The sequence below is a fragment of the Lepidochelys kempii genome, chromosome 6, assembly GCF_965140265.1.
Source record: "Lepidochelys kempii isolate rLepKem1 chromosome 6, rLepKem1.hap2, whole genome shotgun sequence".
Classification (NCBI taxonomy): domain Eukaryota; kingdom Metazoa; phylum Chordata; order Testudines; family Cheloniidae; genus Lepidochelys; species Lepidochelys kempii.
This window is the reverse complement of record NC_133261.1, coordinates 107,918,544-107,928,680: the sequence shown is the minus strand read 5'-3', so window position 1 is coordinate 107,928,680 and position 10,137 is coordinate 107,918,544. Positions and strand designations below refer to the sequence as shown.

The following is a 10,137-nucleotide window of genomic DNA, read 5'->3' as shown; positions in this document are numbered from 1 at the left end:
GAGTATCCATCAAGAAATACGCGAAGAGAGACAGACAGACCACAGAGAAAGAGAGAGTTATTTACAATAAAGATCAGCTACAGAAAAAGTTTTAAAATAAAAAAACCTATGACTTTGATTTTGATTTCAGGCAAAATCTACAGTGAGAAAAAAAAACATTAGGAACATTAATCTCATTCATTCTTTTAATAATACTTTGAACTTCTGCAACACTTTTCATCCAAAGCTGTCAAAGTGCTTTAAACACATTAATGAATTAAGCCTTATGACAACCACGTGAGGTAAGTATTATTATTCTATATCACTGGTGACCTGTAAATAGTATAGAAAGCTATATAATTTCTGACAAATACATAGTTTAATGTAATTTCTACTTTTATTCTGCTTTGGTAATTAGACCAGCTGTTTTGAAAGAAAGGTCTGAAAATATATAAGAGGTTTTCATGACAAAGAAACTTAAGATTATTTTAAAAAGAAAATCTGGCCCATATCCAGATACTTAGACAGAGCCAGATCTGGACTTCATGGACATCTACTTGAAGACTATATTGCTAGAGTATTGAGTTCTTTTTCAAATCCAGACTTTTCACAAATTTGGGTTTCCAATTCGGGCCCACTGAATAAGTCACCAAGTTCAGATCCAGATCCCAGCTTTCCCAAAATTCAGGGGTGACTTGGATCCAGGATTCCAGTTTGGACCCAAATCTCATATACATGTGGTTTCATCCAGTTCCTATGCCTGGTTCCATCCCATGCTTAGTACCTGGGAGAGGCCCCTTACCTCATCTTGCGCCTGTCTGCCTGAAAGCCCTTGATTTATGAGGTTCTATGTCCTTAGGTGATCTCTCTGAGTTGTTCAGGAAGTCTAGAAGTACAGCTAAAGAGGAGGCAGCAAGGTAAGAAAGCTCAGGAATTCAACATCTGCAGTGGCCTGTGGCAGCAGATGTCAGATAGGGCTGCAGGTGGCAACCTGAAATAGCATTTGGCTGTTGGGCTGCGTGTGTGTAGTCAGGACCACCAGAAGAGTGGAGCTCTATGTACCATAGAACTAAGGGCCACAATTTTAAAGGTCTTCAGGCACCTAAAGATGCAGACACGTGCCTAGTGGGCTTCTTAAAAGTGCCTAGGTGCCAAACTCCCATTGATTTCACTGCTCTCAGCCTGTGGTTTGCCCTGGGAGTAGCACCTAACCAGGTGATGTTAACATACAGATGCATATAAGATACTGATCTATTTTAAAAAAAACAACAACAAACAACACTGTTTATGTAAAAATATTACATTTATTTAGGATCCCACAGTGCATTCCAAATTATATACACAGACGTTATTCACCCCACCACTGAAATGCAGCTACCTCTGCAGCAGAATACGCCAGCCAGTCTGAAACAAGATAGAATGCAGAAGAGATTTCACAAAGAATAAATTCTCCAAATGAAGCTGCAAAAGGGATGTTCTAAGTACGCTGAATGCAGTTACCCTAATTAACCAGAATTTACTCAGGCAATACTTCAATGCCCTGTGCTCTTTCAGTTACCACAAGGAGTCAGGACCTTGGTTTTATGTCTCATTCAAAAGATGGTATATCCAATGTCATACTGTCCCTACTTAGTGTCAATGCTTCAGTAACAAGCGCCCCCTACAGAAAGGGAAGAGTACCACCTATTCAGTCACCAAAATCTCTACTTCCTGCATTTTCCTAGGATGTCACCTATCCAAGTGACCAGAACTAACTATATCTCAGATTTGAGATTGGAGATAATCACACCTAAAAGCAGTATGTGCATTAGCGTATATATGGATCTTTCTAATATGGACAAGATTTAACCATAAACCAGTTTCTTCTGAAAACTGAAAAGGAATATCAAATGGTTTCCAGTCACTTAATCTGATATGAAACAAGAAATCAAAGGAGTTCAGCCACTTGCAGCCGAATGGAATGTATCCTACTCTGCACTGCATCTGTAAGTAGCATGTGCTGGAATAAGGGCCAGTCCATCATTAAAAAAAAAAAAATCACCGAAGTTAGATTCTCTCCTGTGCCAGAGCTCAGTTTGGCCCAGAAGGGTGAGAATGAGGCACCAGAGAGCCTGTTTGGTTGTCCTGATTCTAAAGACCAGCACTGGCCCTGACACCACTTAGAGCTGTTGCCAGGCTGCTCTAAATTACAACATTAGCATGGGTCCTTAATGTACCCTGTGCCGGGGTGGATAGGTATAGTGTAGCAGCTGTGCCCCCTCCCTGCCCCTTTCCCACAGCTGGGATGGAGTCAGAGGTGTAGACCCAGATGTAGCTGAGTAATGCCCAGCGGAGAGTTTCCCTACACCAAGGGAATTGTCTGTTGGGCATTTTCAGCCAGATTTACAGCTGCCTGAAGGGTGGCACACGGGTTGCCACACATGAAACAGTCTAGCCCATTATTAGTGTAGAGTAACATTAAAATAAATATGTCAAACTAAGCATCTAAGAAGTATTGTACATAGTGCTCTAAGTGTTCATGGTGTCATACATGCATTCTACATAGCACATGCAAAGTATGTTGAAAAACAGGGATGTGGGAGCTATGTTTCTTTGACCTTGTTTTCTCTAACAAACATAAAGCAACATGTATATATAGACACACTACTATTAAAAAAATCCCAAAACAAGACACTTCACTGCTCACACTTCTCTGAGGACAGGATGCTAGAACAAACACTGAGGGATGTGTAGTTACATGGCTTAATGCACAAGTGCTCAGAAACTACAATGATGACCAGGGTATAACACCCTACACAGGAGAGAATATACATGAGAAGTATTAATTATTGATAAGATACAAGGAAAATTAATGATCATATATTCTATCTGCCCACCTGCTTACCATGAGGGATGGCAAAGACATCTTCTCTGTGTCTAATAACCAGGCTGGTGTGCAGCAGTTTTCCCTTCTGGTTTGGTAGTCAGGTTCTCTTCTTCCTCCCTGGCTGAAATGCTGTTATACATATACTGTATTATTTGAGCTTCCTATTAGGGTCTATTGAGGTCACTGAAAGAAAAAAAAAGTATAATTAAATAAGGCTTTAGAGGACCGGTAATAAATGACTAGCGAAATCAAGGGATTGAGGCAAAGCCAGAGTTGCTTAAACATTCTACATGGCCATTCACTAGATGTAAGACAGCTAAACAGTTCATTGTGACCAATGAAGATCTCAATTAAAAATAGTACTGATTGGCTTCAATAAAATATAAGCATATCAGGGCCTATGAGACTTATGCGTGTGATTTAAATGATCAGGGGCTTGATGCTGCAAGGTGCTGAGCTGACTTACCTGATACTGTAAAACATTTCAGCACATGCTTAACATTAGGCATTGTCTTTAACGGAACTACTCCCATACCTAATATTAAATATGCTTTTACATGCATTGGAGGATTTGGGCCAGAGTGCTTGGAAATATGGAGGATCAAGCCTCTGAAGAATAGGGAAGAGATCACTTATGTGTTTAAAATTAAGCATGTGCTTAGCTGTTTGCTGAAGCAGGTACGTAGGCAGGTTTCAGTTTTGCTTTTATTGTTTGTTAGTTCTATTAAGTTTTAGCATAGGCACATTTGTCTGTGATTTATTTCTATGCTTTTTTTTAAAAAAAAAAATCATTCTTGGTGTTTTAATATTTAATAGCACCATTAGATGTTGAGGTACTTAGAATTTTTGTTTGTCAACATTCTGTTTCCATTATCACTCCAGTAATTATTGCTATTTTTTAATTGATTAAATAAGAGTTCTATTTTAACATTTAAACCTAAAGGTTAATAGCAAAGATGTGTGATGATAGAAACTGTATAATAACTGCATGGTTTAGCTGCCTACCAGGGTCAAAGCAGAAGCTACATGTGTCCTCCGTAATCCACAAAGTGGGAGAAGCCAGCATATTCACAACAAAATCCTTTTTAGTTGAAACATGCCTGTTTTCATGTTTGCAAAATGTTTATTGAATTGGGGCAATTTTAAGAGATCTTAATTTTTTTGTATTAAACTTTGAAAATTGTTTTGCTATCAAGTTTATTGGAGAAAAGGTTGTGACAGATTTATATGCAATTTTTCAAATGGGGCTGATTAGTGATAACACTAAACACATGAAACTGCATCTGGTTCTCTGATCATTTGAATCTACCCCTCATGGCTCCAATCAAATCTTTGTGGGAAGATGCCTGCCCCTGTGAGAAGCCCCATTCGCCTTTCTGTTTTTGTAAAAGGAAATCGTGTCCGGAAAAATCTACATGGTTATTCTAAAGGGAAATCATGCCTCACCAATCTACTAGAATTCTTGGAGGGGGTCAACAAGCATGTGGAGAAGGGGGATCCAGTGGATATAGTGTACTTAGATTTTCAGAAAGCCTTTGACAAGGTCCCTCACCAAAGGCTCTTAAGCAAAGTAAGCTGTCATGGGATAAGAGGGAAGGTCCTCTCATGGATTGGTAACTGAAGGAAACAAAGAGGAGGAATAAATGGTCAGTTTTCAGAATGGAGAGAGGTAAATAGTGGTGTCCCCTAGGGGTCCATACTGGAACCATGCCTATTCAACATATTCATAAATTATCTGGAAAAAGGGGTAAACAGTGAGGAGGCAAAATTTGCAGATGATACAAAACTACTCAAGATAGTTAAGTCCCAGGCAGATTGCAAAGAGCTACAAAAGGATCTCTCAAAACTGGGTGACTGGGCAACAAAATGGCAGATGAAATTCAATGTTGATAAATTCAAAATAATGCACATTGGAAAACATAATCCCAACTACACATATAAAATGATGAGATCTAAGTTAGTTGTTACCACTCAAGAAAGATCTTGGAGTCACTGGGGATAGTTCTCTGAAAACCTCCACTCACTGTGCAGCAGCAAATCGAAAAAGAGAACAGATTATTGGGAATCATTAAGAAAGAGAGAGATAATAAGATAGAAAATATCATATTGCCCTATCTTGAATACTGTGGGAAGATGTGGTCACCTCATCTAAAAAAAAAAAGATATACTGGAATTGGAAAAGTTATAGGAAAAGGGCAAAAAAATGACTAGCAGTATGGAGCAGCTTCCATATGAGGAGAGCTTAATAAGACTGGGACTTTTCAGCTTGGAAAAGAGATGACTAAGGGGGGATATGATAGAGGTCTATAAAATCATGACTGGCATGGAGAAAGTAAATAAGGAAGTCCTATTAACTCCCTCTCATAAACACAAGAACTAGGGGTCACCAAATGAAATTAATAGGCAGCAGGTTTAAAAACAAACAAAAGGAAGTATTTCCTCACACAACAGACAGTCAACCTGTGGAACTCTTTGCCAGAGGATGTTGTGAAGGCCAAGACTATAACGGGGTTCAAAAAAGAACTAGATAAGTTCATGGAGTATCCATCAATGGCTACTAGCCAGGATAGGCAGGGATGGTGTCCCAAGCCTCTGTTTGCCAGAAGCTGGGAATGGGTGACAGGAGATGGATCACTTGATGATTATCTGTTTGGTTCATTCCCTCTGAAGCACCTGGCATTGGACACTGTGGGAAGACAGGATATTGGCCTAGATGGACCTTTGGTCTGACCCAATATGGCCATTCTTATGTTCCCCTCTTCCTTCTCTGCTCCATATTTCCCTCTACTCACTTAGATAAGCAGGGATGGTAATCCCTCCGAGTATTCTCTGCCTATAATCTGATGCTTTTTTAAATACTCTACGAGAGTGGCAAACAGCAGAGAGGCTAACAGAGGGAGTTTGCCTGTGATCTGTCTGAGAGGAGGTACACTAAGTGCTGCATTAGGGGGGCTGTGTTGGTGAGTATCTGAGTGTCTGTTGTGGGGACAGTTTGACCGTGTGCTTGATTGATTGTTTGAAAAGTGTGAATTGGGAGTGCTTTGTTCCAGGTGAGCCTTGAGTGGGCCTGACTGTTATAAAAAGGCAGTCAGCTGCGAACCAGCTGAGCACAAACAGCAAAGAGAGAGGCTAAAAGAGGGAGTTTGCCTGGGGAGAGCCCACTGAGGCCTACATCTTGCCGGCTTCTCTGAGTAGTTACTACAACTCCCGAGGAAGCTCGTAGAAGGAAGGTAATATGGATGGGGAGTGTTCAGCTGTTGTGACCTGCACTGAATGTGCCACGTTTATCTTTCTTCCGCAGGACAGAAGCGACTTTGTCTGTACAAAGTGCAAGCTGGTCTCCATATTGGAAGAGAAGGTCTGGAGCAACAGGTATTGACCCTGCGTTGCATAAGAGAAACTGAAGATTTCCTGGACAGATGTCAGGATATGCTTCTACAGGCACAACGTTCTGAAGATTCAGAGCAGGCTGCACAGTGGGGACAGGAGGACGGTGAAGAAATTTGGCAGCATGTGACCTCCAGAAGAAGAAAGGGGAGTGTCCATGTACCAGCAACACAGATACAGGTAAGCAACCATTTTCATATTCTCTCCACAGGTACTAAGGCGGAGAGTGGACTAGATGATACATCTGAGGGAAGGTTATAGAAGGAGACTCTGCCAATTGGAAGGCATGAGATGCACTGTCCTAGGGATGGGGGTTCCACGACCACCGCTCTCAAGAGAAGGAGGCGGGTGGTGGTGGTCGGGGACTCTCTCCTCAGGGGGACTAAGTCATCTATCTGCCGCCCCGACCAGGAAAACCAAGAAGTCCGCTGCTTGCCAGGAGCTAGGATTCACGATGTGACGGAGAGACTGCCGAGACTCATCAAGCCCTCGGATCGCTATCCCTTCCTGCTTCTCCATGTGGGCACCAATGATACTGCCAAGAATGACCTTGAGAGGATCACTGCAGACTACATGGCTCTGGGAAGAAGGATATAAGGAGTTTGAGGCACAAGTGGTGTTCTCGTCCATCCTCCCCGTGGAAGGAAAAGGTCTGGGTAGAGACCGTCAAATCGTGGAAGTCAACGAATGGCTACACAGGTGGTGTCGGAGAGAAGGCTTTGGATTCTTTGACCATGGGATGGTGTTCCAAGAAGGAGGAGTGCTAGGCAGAGATGGGCTCCACCTAACAAAGAGAGGGAAGAGCATCTTCGTAAGCAGGCTGGCTAACCTAGTGAGGAGGGCTTTAAACTAGGTTCACCAGGGGAAGGAGACCAAAGCCCTGAGGTAAGTGGGTAAGTGGGATACCGGGAGGAAGACGAGCAGGAGAGCACAAGAGGGGAGGGCTCCGGCCTCATACTAAGAAAGCAGGACAAACAGCAAGTTATCTCAAGTGCCTATACACAAATGCAAGAAGGCTGGGAAACAAGCAGGGAGAACTGGAAATCCTGGCATAGTCAAGGAATTATGATGTGATTGGAATAACAGAGACTTGGTGGGATAACTCACATGACTGGAGTACTGTCATGGATGGATATAAACTGTTCAGGAAGGACCAGCAGGGCAGAAAAGGTGGGGGAGTTGCACCGTATGTAAGAGAGCAGTATGACTGCTCAGAGCTCCAGTATGAAACTGCAGAAAAACCTGAGAGTCTCTGGATTAAGTTTAGAAGTGTGAGCAACAAGGGTGATGTCATGGTGGGACTCTGCAATAGACCACTGGACCAGGGGGATGAGGTGAACGAGGCTTTCTTCCGGCAACTAACGGAAGTTACTAGATCGCAGGCCCTCGTTCTCATGGGAGACTTCAATCACCCTGATATCTGCTGGGAGAGCAATACAGTGGTGTGTGACAAAGTGAGACTGTTCTTGATGTTTTCTCTGAGTACTGTGGGGGTGCCTCGGTTTCTCCTGAGCAGTTCTTGAGTGTCTGCGTGGTGGGATGGGGGGTGTATGGTCATTGCAGAGCCCTGGAGGGCAGGTGTGTGCAGGGGTCTGGACGCAGAGAGTAGCAAGCGCCCTGTTTCCTGGCGGCTGATGGCCTGGGCCCTTCCCCCGTGCAAGGTGATAGCTAGAGGGTTGGAGAGCAGGGAAATCGGGTGGCCTCCTGTCCCGGAAGGGGGACGGAGCCCGGGGGAGGAGGGGCTGCAGAAAGTTTCAGTTTCGGGCTGTGTGGTGGAACACAGGGAAACCCAAGGCTGGGGTCTAAGCTCCCTTCCCCCCAGAAGGACTTGACTGAGGGGTCCTGGTTGTACCCATAAGCTTTGTTTTAGACTGTGCTGCTATTATCCAATAAACCTTCCATTTTACTGGCTGGCTGAGAGTCACGGTGAATCCCAAGAAGGGGGTGCAGGGCCCGGACTCCCCCACACTTCATGAATGGTGCACAGACAATCCAGGAAGTTTTTGGAAAGTGTAGGGGACAATTTCCTGGTGCAAGTGCTGGAGGAACCAACCAGGGGCAGAGCTCTTCTTGACCTGCTGCTCACAAACTATTAGTAGGGGAAGCAAAAGAGGATGGGAACCTGGGAGGCAGTGACCATGAGATGGTTGAGTTCAGGATAAGAAGGGACCTGGACAAATTAGAGGATTGGGCCAAAAGAAATCTGATGAGGTTCAACAAGGGCAAGTGCAGAGTCCAGCACTTAGGACGGAAGAACCCAATGCACCGCTACAGACTAGGGACCGAATGGCCAGGCAGCAGTTCTGCGGAAAAGGACCTACGGGTTACAGTGGATGAGAAGCTGGATATGAGTCAACAGTGTGCCCTTGTTGCCAAGAAGGCCAATGGCATTTTGGGATGTATAAGTAGGAGCATAGCCAGCAGATCGAGGGACGTGATCATTCCCCTCTATTCGACATTGGTGAGGCCTCATTTGGAGTACTGTGTCCAGTTTTGGGCCCCACACTACAAGAAGGATGTGGATAAATTGGAGAGAGTCCAGCGAAGGGCAACAAAAATGATTAGGGGTCTGGAACACATGACTTATGAGGAGAGGCTGAGGGAACTGAGATTGTTTAGTCTGCAGAAGAGAAGAATAAGGGGGGATTTGATAGCTGCTTTCAACTACCTGAGAGGTGGTTCCAAAGAGGATGGTTCTAAACTATTCTCAGTGGTAGAAGAGGACAGGACAAGGAGTAATGGTCTCAAGTTGCAGTGGGGGAGGTTTAGGTTGGATATTAGGAAAAACTTTTTCACTCGGAGGCTGGTGAAACACTGGAATGCATTACCAAGGGAGGTGGTAGAATCTCCTCTCTTAGATGTTTTTAAGGTCAGGCTTGACAAAGCCCTGGCTGGGATGATTTAATTGGGCATTGGTTCTGCTTTGAGCAGGGGGTTGGACTAGATGACCTCCTGAGGTCCCTTCCAACCCTGATATTCTATGATTCTATGAGATGGTCAAGTTCAGGATCCTGACACAGGGAAGAAAGGAGAGCAGCAGAATACAGACGCTGGACTTCAGAAAAGCAGACTTTGACTTCCTCAGGGAACTGATGGGCAGGATCCCCTGGGAGAATAACATGAGGGGGAAAGGAGTCCAGGAGAGCTGGCTGTATTTTAAAGAATCCTTATTGAGGTTACAGGGATAAACCATCCCAATGTGTAGAAAGAACAGTAAATATGGGAGGCAGCCAGCTTGGCTTAACAGTGAAATCCTTGCTGATCTTAAACACAAAAAAGAAGCTCACAAAAAATGAAAGATTGGACAAATGACCAGGGAGGAGTATAAAAATATTGCTCGGGCATTCAGGAGTGAAATCAGGAAGGCCAAATCACACTTGGAGTTGCAGCTAGCAAGAGATGTTAAGAGTAACAAGAAAGTTTTCTTCAGGTATGTTAGCAACAAGAAGAAAGTCAAGGAAAGTGTGGGCCCCTTACTGAATGAGGGAGGCAACCTAATGACAGAGGATGTGGAAAAAGCTAATGTACTCAATGTTTTTTTTGCCTCTGTCTTCACTAACAAGGTCAGCTCCCAGACTACTGCACTGGGCAGCACAGCATGGGGACGAGGTGGCCAGCCCTCTGTGGAGAAAGAAGTGGTTCCAGACTATTTAGAAAAACTGGATGAGCACAAGTCCATGGGGCCGGATGCGCTTCATCCGAGAGTGCTAAAGGAGTTGGCGGATGTGATTGCAGAGCCATTGGCCATTATCTTTGAAAACTCATGGCGATCGGGGGAAGCCCTGGAAGACTGGAAAAAGGCTAATGTAGTGCCCATCTTTAAAAAAGGGAGGAAGAAGGATCTGTGAAACTACAAGCCAGTCAGCCTCACCTCAGTCCCTGGAAAAATCATGGAGCAGGTCCTC

At 44.0% G+C, this 10,137-nt stretch overlaps 1 long non-coding RNA gene across 1 annotated transcript in view; it reads right to left on the bottom strand.

Annotated features, from left to right (window-relative positions):
* Positions 1-3,018, bottom strand: part of LOC140913910 (uncharacterized) — a 34,360-nt gene extending 31,342 nt beyond the window's left edge. Inside the window, exon 1 of the long non-coding RNA XR_012159691.1 lies at positions 2,864-3,018. This is a non-coding gene — a long non-coding RNA (uncharacterized lncRNA). The remainder of the gene's footprint in view (positions 1-2,863) is intronic.
* Positions 3,019-10,137: the final 7,119 nt, after the last annotated feature.